We start from the raw sequence: 14506 nt of genomic DNA, 5'->3' as shown, positions 1-14506 counted from the left end.
GTCTTCTGCCAAATAGGGCTATCTTCTGTATACCACCCCTAACTTGTCATAACACAACTGATTGGCTCAAATGCATTAAGAAGGAAAGAAATTCCACAAATGAACTTTTAACAAGTGTGCAAAGCTGTCATCAAGGCAAAGGGTGGCTACTTTGAAGAATCTCAAATCTAAAATATATTTTGATTTGTTTAAAAAAAACTTGGTTACTTCATGATTCCATATGTGTTATTTCAAAGTGTTGATGTCTTCACTATTATTCTCAATGTAGAAAATAGTAAAAAATAAAGAAAAACCCTGGAATGAGTCGGTGTGTCCAAACATTTGACTGGTACTGTATATAACCTGTAACGTCTGCTTCCAACTCACACTCTCAAGCACATAGATCCCCTGAACGCAGCTCACTTTCCAGCTCACACTCTCAAACACAGATCCCCCGAATGCAGCTCACTCTCCAGATCCCAATCACCTGAATTCTGATCACCTGTTCACACACCTGTATGTCATTTACACACACTATTTAGTTCAGTTCTTTGCACCCCATCATTGTGGGATATTGTTTGTTTTGATACACATTCTATTTGAAGCCCTCCCTTGTTTTGTAATTTTTGGCCATCCTCACTAATGGTGTTTTTTTTGCCTATTCACTGTCTGTGCTTTTGCCTATCAGATTTCCTGTCATCGACCTCTTGCCTGATCTCCCAGACTATGTTATTAGCCTTTTCCCTGCCTGTACTGTTACCTTTTTGGAGTCCCTGTGTATGACCTTCTGCCTGGACCAAGTTACCTGCCTCCTCCTATGGTCCTTTACTAGTAAACACCTGCTGCGCCCTACGCTTGAAACCAGCACTCTGTTTCCCATCGTACTCATTACAGAATACCTCAACAAAAACTACAGATGGATTCAGCGAAGCTGCAGCTACGTCTAACCCGACAGGAGGAACGAATCGATGAACTCTGCGACCTCCTTCGCCAGTCCATTCCTGCTTCACGATATCAGATATCAGCCACAGCCTCCTTGTTCATCTCCCTCTATATCCATGCCTAATAAATACGACGGCTCCATAGGGAAATGTCAAGGATTTCTCATGCAATGTAACCTGTACATAGACCATCACCCCGCTGACTTCAAAGACAGGGTGGACTTCGTCATCTCCCTACTCACAGGCAAAACTGTGGATTGGGGCATGGCCCTGTGGGCCGCTCAAAGTTCTGATCTGTCCTCTGAGTCCTGTTTCCACGCCCTCTTCAAGGAGGAATGAGGTATTTTCGTGGCTGTTTATTTACCACCACAGACAGATGCTGGCACTAAGACCGCACTCAGTCAGCTGTATAAGGAAATAAGCAAACAGGAAACCACTCCCCCAGAGGCGGCGCTCCTAGTGGCCGGAGACTTTAATGCAGAGAAACTTAAATCAGTTCTACCAAATTTCTATCAACATGTTAACTTCTTAGGGGGAGCTCTTTTAATTTTTGGATAAAAAAACGTTCCCGTTTTAAACAAGATATTTTGTCACGAAAAGATGCTCGACTATGCATATAATTGACAGCTTTGGAAAGAAACTGCAAAGATAATGTCTGTGAGTGCCACAGAACTGATGCTACAGGCGAAACCAAGATGCAATTTCAAACAGGAAGTGCCTCAGATTTTGAATGCGCTGTGTTCCAATGTCTCCTTATATGGCTGTGAATGGGCCAGGAATGAGCTTACACTTTCTGTCATTTCCCCAAGGTGTCTGCAGCATTGTGACGTATTTGTAGGCATCATTGGAAGATTGACCATTTTACACTACATCTACCAGGTGCTCGCTTGGTGTCCTCCGTCGCAATTATTGCGTAATCTCCAGCTGCGTGTATTTTTCCGTTTGCTTCCGAGGAGAAACCCAACTGCCACGAATGTTTATCATTGAATAGATATGTGAAAAACACCTTGAGGATTGATTCTAAACAACGTTTGCCATGTTTCTGTCGATTAATTATGGAGTTAATTTGGAAAAAAGTTTGGCGTTGTAATGACTGAATTTTCGGGGGCTTTTCTTAGCCAAACATGATGAACAAAACGGAGCGATTTCTCCTACACAAATTAATCTTTGCTATCTAACTGAGTCTCCTCATTGAAAACATCCGAAGTTCTTCAAAGGTAAATGATTTTATTTGAATGCTTTTCTTGTTTTTGTGAAAATGTTGCCTGCTGAATGCTAGGCTTAATGCTATTGCTAGCTATCAATACTCTTACACAAATGCTTGTGTAGCTATGGTTGAAAAGCATATTTTGAAAATCTGAGATGACAGTGTTGTTAACAAAAGGCTAAGCTTGTGAGCCAATATATTTATTTCATTTCATTTGCGATTTTCATGAATAGTTAACGTTACGTTATTGTAATGAGCTTGAGGCTATGATTACGCTCCCGGATATGGGATTGCTCGACACAAGAAGTTAAATGTGCAACCAGAGGGAAAAAAATTCTAGATCACCTGTACTCCACACACAGAGACGCGTACAAAGCTCTCCCTCACCCTCCATTTGGTAAATCTGACCACAACTCTATCCTCCTGATTCCTGCTTACAAGCAAAAATTAAAGCAGGAAGCACCAGTGACTCAGTCTATAAAAAAGTGGTCAGATGAAGCAGATGCTAAACTACAGGACTGTTTTGCTATCACAGACTGGAACATGTTCCGGGATTCTTCCGATGCCATTGAGGAGTACACCACATCAGTCACTGGCTTTATCAATAAGTGCATCGAGGACATCGTCCCCACAGTGCCTGTACGTACATACCAGAAGCCATGGATTACAGGCAACATTCGTACTGAGCTAAAGGGTAGAGCTGCCACTTTCAAGGTGCGGGACTCTAACCCGGAAGCTTACAAGAAATCCTGCTATGCCCTGCGATGAACCATCAAACAGGCAAAGCGTCAATACAAGGCTAAGATTGAATCATACTACACCGGCTCCGACGTTCGCCTTATGTGGCAGGGCTTGCAAACTATTAGACTACAAAGGGAAGCACAGCTGTGAGCTGCCCAGTGACACGAGCCTATCAGACGAGCTAAATCAGTTCTATGCTCGCTTCGAGGCAAGCAACACTGAGGCATGCATGAGAGCATCAGCTGTTCCGGACGACTGTGTGATCACGCTCTCTGTAGCTGAGTAAAACCTTTAAACAGGTCAACATACACAAGGCTGCGGGGCCAGACGGATTACCAGGATGTGTGCTCCGGGCATGTGCTGACCAACTGGCAGGTGTCTTCACTGACATTTTCAACATGTCCCTGATTGAGTCTGTAATACCAACATGTTTCAAGCAGACCATCATAGTCCCTCTGCCTAAGAACACAAAGGCAACCTGCCTGAATGACTACAGACCTGTAGCACTCACGCCCGTAGCCATGAAGTTCTTTCGAAAGGTTGGTAATGGCTCACATCAACACCATTATCCCAGAAACCCTAGACCCACTCCAATTTGCATACCGCCCAAACAGATCCACAGATGACGCAATCTCTATAGCACTCCACACTGCCCTTTCCCACATGGACAAAAGGAACACTTATGTGAGAATGCTATTCATTGACTACAGCTCAGCGTTCAACACCATAGTACCCTCAAAGCTCATCACTAAGCTAAGGATCCTGGGACCAAACACCTCCCTCTGCAACTGGATCCTGGACTTCTTGACGGGCCGCCCCCAAGTAGTAAGGGTAGGTAGCAACACATCTGCCACGCTGATCCTCAACACTGGAGCTCCACAGAGGTGTGTGCTCAGTCCCCTCCTGTACTCCCTGTACTCCCTGTACACCCACGACTGCATGGCCAGGCATGACTCCAACACCATCTAATGATAGTTTGCTAACCAGGTGTTAACAATAAGACTAAGTTGGCCAACATTAGCTAGCGAGATAACTTGTAGTCTATCTTTTACCTTAATAGTTTGCAGACGACACAACAGTTGTAGGCCTGATCACAGACAACGACGAGACAGCCTATAGGAAGGAGGTCAGAGACCTGGCTGTGTGGTGCCAGAATGACAACCTCTCCCTTAACATAACCAAGACTAAGGAGATGATTGTGGACTACAGGAAAAGGAGGACCGAGCACGCCCCCATTCTCATCGAAGGGGGTGTAGTGGAGCCGGTTGAGAGCTTCAAGTTCCTCGGTGTCCACATCAACAATAAACTAACATGGTCCAAACACCCCTGGACAGTCGTGAAGAGGGCACGACAAAGCCTATTCCCCCTCAGGAAACTAAAAAGATTTGGCATGGGTCCTGAGATCTTCAAAAGGTTCTACAGCTGCAACACTGGTTGCATCAGTGCCTGGTACGGCAATTGCTCGGCCTCTGACCGTAATTCACTACAGAGGGTAGTGCGTACGGCCCAGTACATCACTGGGGCTAAGCTGCCTACCATCCAGGACCTCTACACCAGGGGGTGTCAGAGGAAGGCCCTAAAAATTGTCAAAGACCCCAGCCACCCCGGTCATAGACTGTTCTCTCTACTACCGCATGGCAAGCGGTACCGCAGTGCCAAGTCTAGGACAAAAAGGCTTCTCAACTGTTTTTACCCCCAAGCCATAAGACTCCTGAACAGGTAATCAAATGGCTACTCTGACTTTTTGCATTGTGTGCCCCCCCCAACCCCCCCCCCCAAACCCTCTTTTTACGCTGCTGTTACTCTCTGTTTATCATATATGCATAGTCACTTTAACTATCCATTCATGTACATACTACCTCAATTGGGCCAACCAACCAGTGCTCCCGCACATTGGCTAACCGGGCTATCTGCATTGTGTCCTGCCACCCGCCAACCCCTCTTTTACGCTACTGCTACTCTTTGTTCATCATATATGCATAGTCACCTTAACCATATCTACATGTACATACTACCTCAATCAGCCTGACTAACTGGTGTCTGTATGTAGCCTAACTACCTTTATATCCTCACTACTGTATACAGCCTGTCTTTTTACTGTTTTATTTCTTTACTTACCTAACACCTTTTTTGCACTATTGGTTAAAGCCGGTAAGTAAGCATTTCACTGTGAGGTTGTAATATTCGGCGCACATGACAAATACACTTTGATTTGTTCGACAACTCGGCTTCAGGTCGTCAAACCGGGGACCTGTTATGTGAGCTGTGACAGGGCTGTCGCCCCACCACTGAGTATGCAGTTGAGTTCCGCACCATGGCTGCAGGCAGTGGATGGAGTGAACCTGCGCTCCTTACAGTTTACCGGAGGGGTCTAAATCGGGACCAATCAATCAGACCGAACTGGCCTGCAGAGGAGATTTAAATATACATTGGCAACCTACTGGTGGACCACAGACTCATACAGTCGCCCATGGCCTGTGAGTCTTCCACACCCTTCTCTTATTCATCAAGGTCTAATAGCCCCGAACCAATGCAACTTGGCTGTGTCCCTCTCACGCCTGCCGAGAGACAATCGGAGGGTATGTGAAAACCTGTGCCTCTATTGTGGAGAGAATAACCACCTACTCAATAGGTTGTCCTATTTGCCCCCCACCAACGGATGACCACAACCCCTCTACTTCCGCCTGGGGAGGCATCTCTACATTTTTAAATATTACCAAAAAGCAGTTTTGTATCCTGGCTCTTTTTCTGCTAATGGGGTCACTCAGTTTGTGGAGGGACTAGTGGACTCGGGTGCCACAGGTAATTTAATTGACTGACAATTGGCACAACTGGTAAAAGCCTAACTAATCCCTGTTAATCCTCCCTTTTAGGATGAATGCGCTGGATGGACAACCTCTCGGAAACTGGTCTTGTGACTCACATGACCGAAAGTATCACCCTTCAGATTGGCCTCCTTCACTCTGAGGTCATTCAGTTAATGGTGTCGTGTTCACCTAAAGAACCCCTCATTCTCGGTCACCCCTGGCTAAGCCTTCACGACCCTGCCATCTCTTTGTCGACCCTGCCATCGACCCTGCCACCTCCCAACTGCTTCAATCTACCCTGTCGAGCCCCCTCTATGGAATAATCGTAGTCTGCCATTCCAACCCACATCCCACCTGTATATGCCCAGTTCCAGAGCATCTTCTGCAAGAAAAAGGCATCCATTCTGCCCCCTCATTGCCCCGAGGACTGTGCGATCGACCTCCTCCTTTATGGCAAGGCTGAGAAGAGCGCCTTTCACATTACTACGGTAACCTTCCTAGATTTCGTGTTGACACCAGGAGGGGTCAACATGGACGAAGGCAAAGTCACGGCCGTGCTTAACTAACCCCGTAAAGGAACTATAATGTTTCCTAGGATTTTCCAATTAAACTCAAAAAAAGAAACGTCCCTTTTTCAGGACCCTGTCTTTCAAAGGTAATTCGCAAAAATCCAAATAACTTCACAGATCTTCATTGTTTAAGGTTTAAACACTGTTTCCCATTCTTGTTCAATGAACCATAAACCATTTAATGAACATGCATCTGTGGAATGGTCGTTAACTTCTCTAGGGTAGGGGGCAGCATTGGGAATTTTGGATGAAAAGCGTGCCCAAATTAAACTGCTTGCTACTCAGCCATAAAAACTAGAATATGCATATAATTAGTAGATAGAAAACACTCTGATGTTTCTAAAACTGTTTGAAATGTATGTGAGTATAACAACCCATATGGCAGATATAAACCTGAGAGAAAAAATCCAACCAGGAAGTGGTAAATGTGAGGTTGGTCGTTTTTCAACTCATTCCCTAATTGAGGATACAGTGGGATATTGGTCATGTTGCCCTTCATAAGTCTTCCACTAGATGTCAACAGTCTTTAGAAACTTGTTTGAGGGTTCTACTGTGAAGTGGGGGCGAATGAGAGCGGAATGAGTCAGAGGTCTGCCAGGAGCCACAAGATGACCATGCGCGGTCACGTGAGAGTTAGCTTGCGTTCCATTGCTTTTCTACAGACAAAGGAATTCTCCGGTTGGAACATTATTGAAGATTTATGTTCATATTTAACATCCTAAAGATTGATTCTATACTTCGTTTGACATGTTTCTACGGACTGTAACGGAACTTTTGGACTTTTCGTCTGCTCGTGCGTCATGAGGTTGGAGGAATTTGGACATAAATGATGGACATTATCGAACAAAACAAACATTTATTGTGGAACTGGGATTCCTGGGAGTGCATTCTGATGAAGATCATCAAAGGTAAGTGAATATTTATAATGCTATTTCTGACTTCTGTATTTCTGACTTCTGTTGACTCCAACATGGCGGATATTCTTTCCGTAAAGTTTTTAAAAAATCTGACACAGCGGTTGCATTAAGATACTAACAGCTTACGGTCATTCAGGTCACAGTTATGAAAACTTAGGACACTTTCAGAGTCTACTGACTCTGAGAAGCACCAAAAGAAAGATACCCAGGGTCCCTGCTCATCTGCTTGAACGTGCCTTAGGCATGCTGCAAGGAGGCATGAGGACCACAGATGTGACCAGGGCAATACATTGCAATGTCCATACTGTGAGATGCCTAAGACAGGATCGGCAGCTGATCCTCCTCGCAGTGGCAGACCATGTGTGGCAACACCTGCACAGGATCTGTACATACGAACATCACACCTACTACAGGTACAGGATAGCAACAACAACTGCCTGAGTTCCACCAGGAACGCACAATCCCTCCATCAGTGCTCAGACTGTCCACAATAGGATGAGAAAAGCTGGACTGAGGGCTTGTAATCCTGTTGTAAGGCAGGTCCTCACCAGCAACAACATTGCCTATGGGCACAAACCCACCGTCGCTGGACCAGACAAGACTGGCAAAAAGTGCTCTTCACTGATGAGTCGAGGTTTTGTCTCACCAGGGGTGATGGTCGGATTTGTGTTTATCGTCGAAGGAATGAGCTTTACACCGAGGCCTGTACTCTGGAGTGGGATCGAGGTGGAGGGTCCGTCATGGTCTGGGGCGGTGTGTCACAGCATCATCTGACTGAGCTTGTTGTCACTGCAGGCAATCTCAGCGCTATGCTGAGAAGACATCCTCCTCCCTCATGTGGTACCCTTCCTGCAGGCTCATCCTGACATTACCCTCAGGCATGACACCAGCCTACTGCTCGTTCTGTGTGTGATTTACTGCAAGATAAATTTCAGTGTTCTGCCATGGCCAGTGAAGAACCCGGATCTCAATCGCATTGAGCACGTCTGGACCTGTTGGATCGGAGGGTGAGTGCTAAGGCCATTCCCCCCAGGAACTTGCAAGTGCCTTGGTGGAAGCGTGGGGTAACATCTCACACCAAGAACTGACAAATCTGATGCAGTCCATGAGGAGGAGATGCACTGCAGTACTTAACCCAGCTGGTGGCCTCACCTGACTGTTACTTTTGATTTTTACCCCCACCTTTGTTCGGGGACACATTAGTCCATTTCTGTTAGTCACATGTTTGTGGAACTTGTTCAGTTTATGTCTCAGTTTTTAAAACTTATGTTCATACAAATATTTACACAAGTTACGTTTGCTGAAAATAAACGCAGTTGACAGTGAGAGGACGTTTCTTTTTTTTGCTGAGTTTACTACCACCGGTTCATCCAAAACTGCACCATCACAACCGCTTCTCTCAGCTCTCACCAGTCAAAAAACCTGTGCCCTCCAATGGACCGACACCGCCCTAACAGCTTTTGAAACCTTGAAACGCCTCTTCACCTCTGCACCCATCCTTAGGCAGCCAGATCCTACCTTTCCTTTGTTCTGGAGGTTGATGCATCCGAGGTCGGCATAGGAGCGGTTCTCTCTCAGTGGGTAGGGACACCTCGCAAATTACAACCGTGCACCTTCTTCTTTTCCAAGAAACTGTCACCCGCTGAGAGGAAATATGATGTCAGGAGCCGAGAGCTCCTCGCCATTAACTTCTTGACGATACCCATCCCTGTCGATACCCATCCCTGTCACGGGATCATTTTCGCCAGCAACCGCTGAATAGCATAGTGCAACAGTCAAATAATATTACTAAAAAAGATTCATATTCATGAAATCACAAGTGCAATATTTCAAAACACAGTTTATCCTTTTGTTAATCCACCTGTCGTCTCAGATTTTGAAATTATGCTTTACAGCGAAAGCAATCCAAGCGTTTGTAAGTTTATCGATAGCCTAGGTTAGCATTATGTACACTTAGCATCAGGAAGCTTGGTCACGAAAATCAGAAAAGCAATCAAATGAACCGTTTACCTTTGATCTTCGGATGTTTTCACTCACGAGACGCCCAGTTACACAACAAATGTTCCTTTTGTTCCATAAAGATTATTTTTATACCCAAAATACCTCCGTTTGTTTGTCGCGTTCTGTTCAGAAATCCACAGGAAAGATCGGTCACGACAACGCAGACGGAAATTCTAAATAGTCTCCATAATGTCCACAGTAACATGTCAAACGTTTTTTAGAATCATTCCTCAGGTAGTTTTTAAAATATATACAGTGGGGGGGGAAGTATTTAGTCAGCCACCAATTGTGCAAGTTCTCCCACTTAAAAATATGAGAGAGGCCTGTAATTTTCATCATAGGTACACTTCAACTATGACAGACAAAATGAGAAAAAAATCTACGTATCGTTATATCGTAGTAACGAGTGGAGGACAGAGGAGCCTCTCAAAGAAGAAGTTACAGGTCTGTGAGAGCCAGAAATCTTGCTTGTTTGTAGGTGACCAAATACTTATTTTCCACCATAATTTGCAAATAAATTCATTAAAATCCTACAACGTGATTTTTTTTCCCTCATTTTGTCTGTCATAGTTGAAGTGTACCTATGATGAAAATTACAGGCCTCTCTCATATTTTTAAGTGGGAGAACTTGCACAATTGGTGGCTGACTAAATACTTTTTTGCTCCACTATTCGATAATATATCAACCGAGTGTGTAGGTTTTTCAATAACAATGGGAGGAACAATGGAGGCTTTACTCTGTAGCGCAAAAACTCACTCTGAGCCCCCACCTATCCACTTACACAATGTGATCTTTCACGCTAATTTTTCAAAATAAAAGCCTGAAACTATGTCTAAAGACTGACACCTTAGGGAAACCAGAGAAAAAGGAATATGGTTGGTATCCCTTTTCAATGGAGGATAGACAGGCATAGGAACAGAAGGGTTTCAAAATGAGAGGCACTTCCTGATTGGATTTTCCTCAGGGTTTCGCCTGCAATATCAGTTCTGTTATACTCACAGACAATATTTTGACAGTTTTGGAAACTTTAGTGTTTTCTATTATATGCATATTCTAGCATCTGCTCCTGAGAAATAGGCCGTTTACTGTGTCCCCTAGCTTCAAGAGGTTATTAAGCTGGCTATCGAAGAGTGACGTCACTGGATAAAGAGAGCTCATCACCCATTCCTGGTCCTCACATACCACCGTAATTGTGCTAAGTGGCTCAAGAGAAATTTGAAGGCTGATTCCTTATCCCGTCTATTTGATTCCCCTTCCTCTAACCCAGCTCCTGAGCCCATCCTGCCTCCATCTTGTGTCATGGGACCCATACAGTGGAAAATCGAATCAGCCGTCCAAGAGGCCCTATGCTCCGACCCAGCACCTCCCGACACCCCTGCCGACAAGACCTACGTTCTGGCCTTCATCAGACCCCAACTAATGCAGTGGTGCCATACCTCACTGAGTTCTGGCCATCCCGGGATAACCCGGACCACAGAGCTACTGAGAAGCAAGCTCTGGTGGTCATCCCTAACAGCACACGTACAAGATTACGTTCTTTCCTGTCCCGTCTGTGCATGGGCAAAGAGCCCTGTCCAACTACCTACCGGTAAACTTAAGCATTTACATACACCACACAGACCATGGTCCACATTGCCATGGATTTCTTCACTGATCTGCCAGACTCTTCGGGCTTCACTACTATTTAGATGCAGAAGGGGGATGAGTCCCCCCTTCCGCATCTACCTAATGCCATGGAAATGGCATGTTCCAACAGGTGTTCCATCTGTATGGGATCCCGGAAGACATCGTTTCTAATTGGAGACGCCAGTTCGTCTCCAGGGTGTGGCAAGCCTTCTGTGACCGACTGGGGGTCGGCCTATCCACCGGATACCATCCCAAACCAACGGGCAGATGGAACGCCTGAATCAGGAAATAGGGAAGTACCTTTGCCAACACTGCACCCACCAACCACACGAGTGGAGTTGTTATCTAGCCTGGGCCGAATACGTACAGAACACCCCGGTGCATTTCTCACTCCATTTCAGTGTGGGGATACCAACCCCCCCGTGTTCCCATGGAAGACAGAGCCCGGAACTTTGCCTGCCGTCGACTAGTGGTTTCGACGGAGTGAGCAGGTTTGGGAAACCACACATCGCCACCTACATCGACCTTCCTACTCCCAGAAACAGTTCGCTGACCGGCGTAGCCGATCGACTCCACTCTTCCACCCTGGGCAGCTGTGTGTGGCTCTCTACCCGGGACATCCTGCATCGTGACCCCTGCAAAACGTTCAGTCCCTGGTTCATTGGTCCCTTCAAAATAACACACTGCATCAATCCTGTCACCTACCTCCAGTTGCCCCGCCATTACTGGATCTCCTCATTCTGCCATGTGTCCCTTCTCAAGCCTGTGAGGTACAGCACTCTCCATCCTCCAGTTGCACACCTTGGTGCACCCCCTCCGTTTGACGTTGGCGGTGTACCCGCTTATTCCATCCAAGCCCTCCTTGACTCCAAGCGCCTGGGTGGTCGCATCCACTACCTGGTGGATTGGGAGGGGTACGGACCCAAAGAACGGTCCCAGGACATCCTCGACCCAACCATGATCCTGGCTTTCCACCGTAACCTTCCTGACCGCCCAGCTCTACGTCCCCGTGGGACGTCTCTACGTCTTCCTAGACCGTCAAAAGCCACCCGTGGAGGGGGGTTCTTGTAACATCTGCTTCCAACTCACACTCTCAAACACACAGATCCCTGAACGCAGCTCACTCTCCAGATCCCAATCACCTGAATTCTGATTCATTTACACACACTATTTAGTTCAGTTCTTTGCACCCAATCGTAAGGTATTGTTTGTTTTGATACGACATTCTATTCAGAGCTCTGTTTATTTCCATATTAGTCTTGCCGTGTATCGTAGTTTTTGGCCATCCTGTCATCAACCATAGTCTCCCGGACTACGTTATTAGCCTTTTCCCTGCCTGTACTGTTATCTTTTTGGAGTCCCTGTGTGTGACCTTCTGCCTGCCCCTGGATCCAGCTACCTGCCTCCTATGGACCTTTACTAATGAACACCGGCTGCACCCTGCGCTTGAAACTAGCACTCTGTCTCCCATAATACTCATTAGATAACCAAACTATCATTGCTCATTGTGTATTTATTACAATTCTTTTCTTATTAGTTTTTATTTGGGGGAGGGAGGGAGGTTCTGCATTGTTGGGAAGGGCCAGTAAATACGCATTTTAGTCAGTCTACACCTTTTGTTTACGAAGCATGTAACAAATCAAATTTGATTTGAGAATCACATGACTAAAGGACAGAATTATGATTTGGATGAATCTTGTAAATGAAGCTCCTTTTCACTGGCATTTTACCTACCCTCCTCTGTTCTGAGACCCTTGGAATCTGAAGGCCAGTGTCTCAAATAATAGGCCTACTCACTCACTCATTTCTGTAGGCCTGGATCGCCCCATTACCTGGACACAACTCACTGGACAAAAACGCGTTGAAACTGATTGGATTTTAAAAAGTAATCATGGTAAGAGAATTACATATTTTTTCCTCCCCACCCAACTGTTAACTTAAATCCAATGAAATTGTGAAATGTTTTGTTGATTTCACGTTGAATTCATGTTGACAACTCAACCAAATGTAAGGCAAAACTAGATGTTGAATTGCTGTCTGCGCTCAAAGGGAAGCTGCTTCATACAAATCAAATCAGATGTATTTATATAGCCCTTCGTACATCAGCTGATGTCTCAAAGTGCTGTACAGAAACCCAGCCTAAAATCTAACTGGAAACAGATTTGTCCAAGTTAACTTCAGGGCCATTGATAGCGCACGTTGTTGCAAACATTATTTACCAGTTGACTATCTAAAGTTACATGCAGTGCTTCCCATTCTCTTGGTATATCCCATGTTTGTAAAACTAACTGATAATTCATGGGACCTCTACCCTGCACGCAAAACCAAAAAGATCAGAGGCAGGAACACAAAAATAAAAATGTTCAGGCACAAACATGTCCAGCATATTATGTATAGGTCTAACCATGTTCCTGTTTTTATGTGTTCTGTTTACAACAGGAGATACACAACAGAAGAGACACACCACAACAGTCTCAGCCAGACATTCAAATGAACAATTTTTGGATGCTTCAAATTCAGATTTGCTGAATTGGAGGGAGAAACCTGTTCATTGTCTGTAAACTGTCAAATCTCAGAGTAATCACTAAATCATTTCATGCCACTGATTTTTCTCTCAGAGACCCTGTTCCCCTCGTAACAGCAACTGCTAGTAGACAAGCGGAAAAAGTCCCCATGCCTTATAGGCTGGGCGGTGCATTGTATCGACCTCCTTAATGGCACCGGTGCATAGCCTACATAGCCTATACGGCACCACACCATCTACGGGACCCATGCGCTAAGTGCATCACCATTGAATAGCCTATATGTCTATCTATATAAATTAGGCTACTACTGATTTATTTACATGGAAATGTGATTTACACAAATGACATACCATGTCTTGTGCTTAAATAGTGCGTAATTTGCTATCTGTACACTACATAAATTGAGCATAGCCTGGCAGATTTACAAATATCATCATGCATTTGTTTCTCATAAAGAAGGCCTACCTTTAGCAAATGCAGCAAGCTCAAGTCAAACTCCATTGTTGTTAATTCGTTCATATCGTTCATATAGGCTGCTTTTTATTTAATTTGTGTCAGACTCAGTCGTCTAAAACAGTGCAATCATTCTGCTTTCCTCGTTTTGGTTATATAATCAGTGTCACCGCGCGCGACTCGCATCCACTATTACTGCACAGATTATTCTAGAATGGGCTCTCGAGCAATGGAAGCGATCAACCCGATCCATGTAGACTTGAAGCTAAAATCTCTATCCCGGTCCCGCCGGTGATGCGGTCATAGACATGATTTCCCTTTCTTCTCGCCTGTAAAGGTGATGAGATGTTATGTTTGGAGGAGCTGCATGTCCTCCTCTTCAAAGCCCCTGTAGGTTTTATATTGCGGGAGTGTCTCTCTCACCTGCAAGAGAGAGAGAGAGGCGCCGGGCATGTGTCACTGCTCGTGCACCTACACTAGCGGCCGGTGTACATTACTGGTTGCATGCGCAGTGAAACACCGCTTCCCATTCATTGTCAATGGAAGGAAACCGGTGAGAAGCGGAGTGGGCAGGGGACCATTGGGCGGCGCGAACGTGGCGTGGGAGGCGGTGAAAAAGTTCAGCATTTCCCAACTTTATGCAAATCACCAGATATTTTTATTGAATATCTACTTAGGCGTACAGAGGTCCATTATCAGCAACCATCACTCCTATGTTCCAATGGCACGTTGTGTTAGC

At 45.3% G+C, this 14506-nt stretch overlaps 1 protein-coding gene across 3 annotated transcripts in view; it reads right to left on the bottom strand.

Annotated features, from left to right (window-relative positions):
* LOC109890133 (mitogen-activated protein kinase kinase kinase 12) overlaps window positions 1–14225 on the bottom strand; it is an 81134-nt gene extending 66909 nt beyond the window's left edge. For all 3 annotated transcript variants that reach the window (XM_020482089.2, XM_031824698.1, XM_031824699.1), the window contains exon 1: window positions 13780–14225. The gene's annotated coding sequence lies outside the window, so the exon portion shown is untranslated. The remainder of the gene's footprint in view (window positions 1–13779) is intronic.
* Between the last annotated feature and the right edge of the window lie 281 nt (window positions 14226–14506).

The sequence above is a fragment of the Oncorhynchus kisutch genome, linkage group LG5, assembly GCF_002021735.2.
Source record: "Oncorhynchus kisutch isolate 150728-3 linkage group LG5, Okis_V2, whole genome shotgun sequence".
In the NCBI taxonomy this organism is placed as follows: Eukaryota; Metazoa; Chordata; class Actinopteri; order Salmoniformes; family Salmonidae; genus Oncorhynchus; species Oncorhynchus kisutch.
Note: the sequence above shows the minus strand (reverse complement) of the source record. Positions and strands in the feature narration are given on the sequence as shown.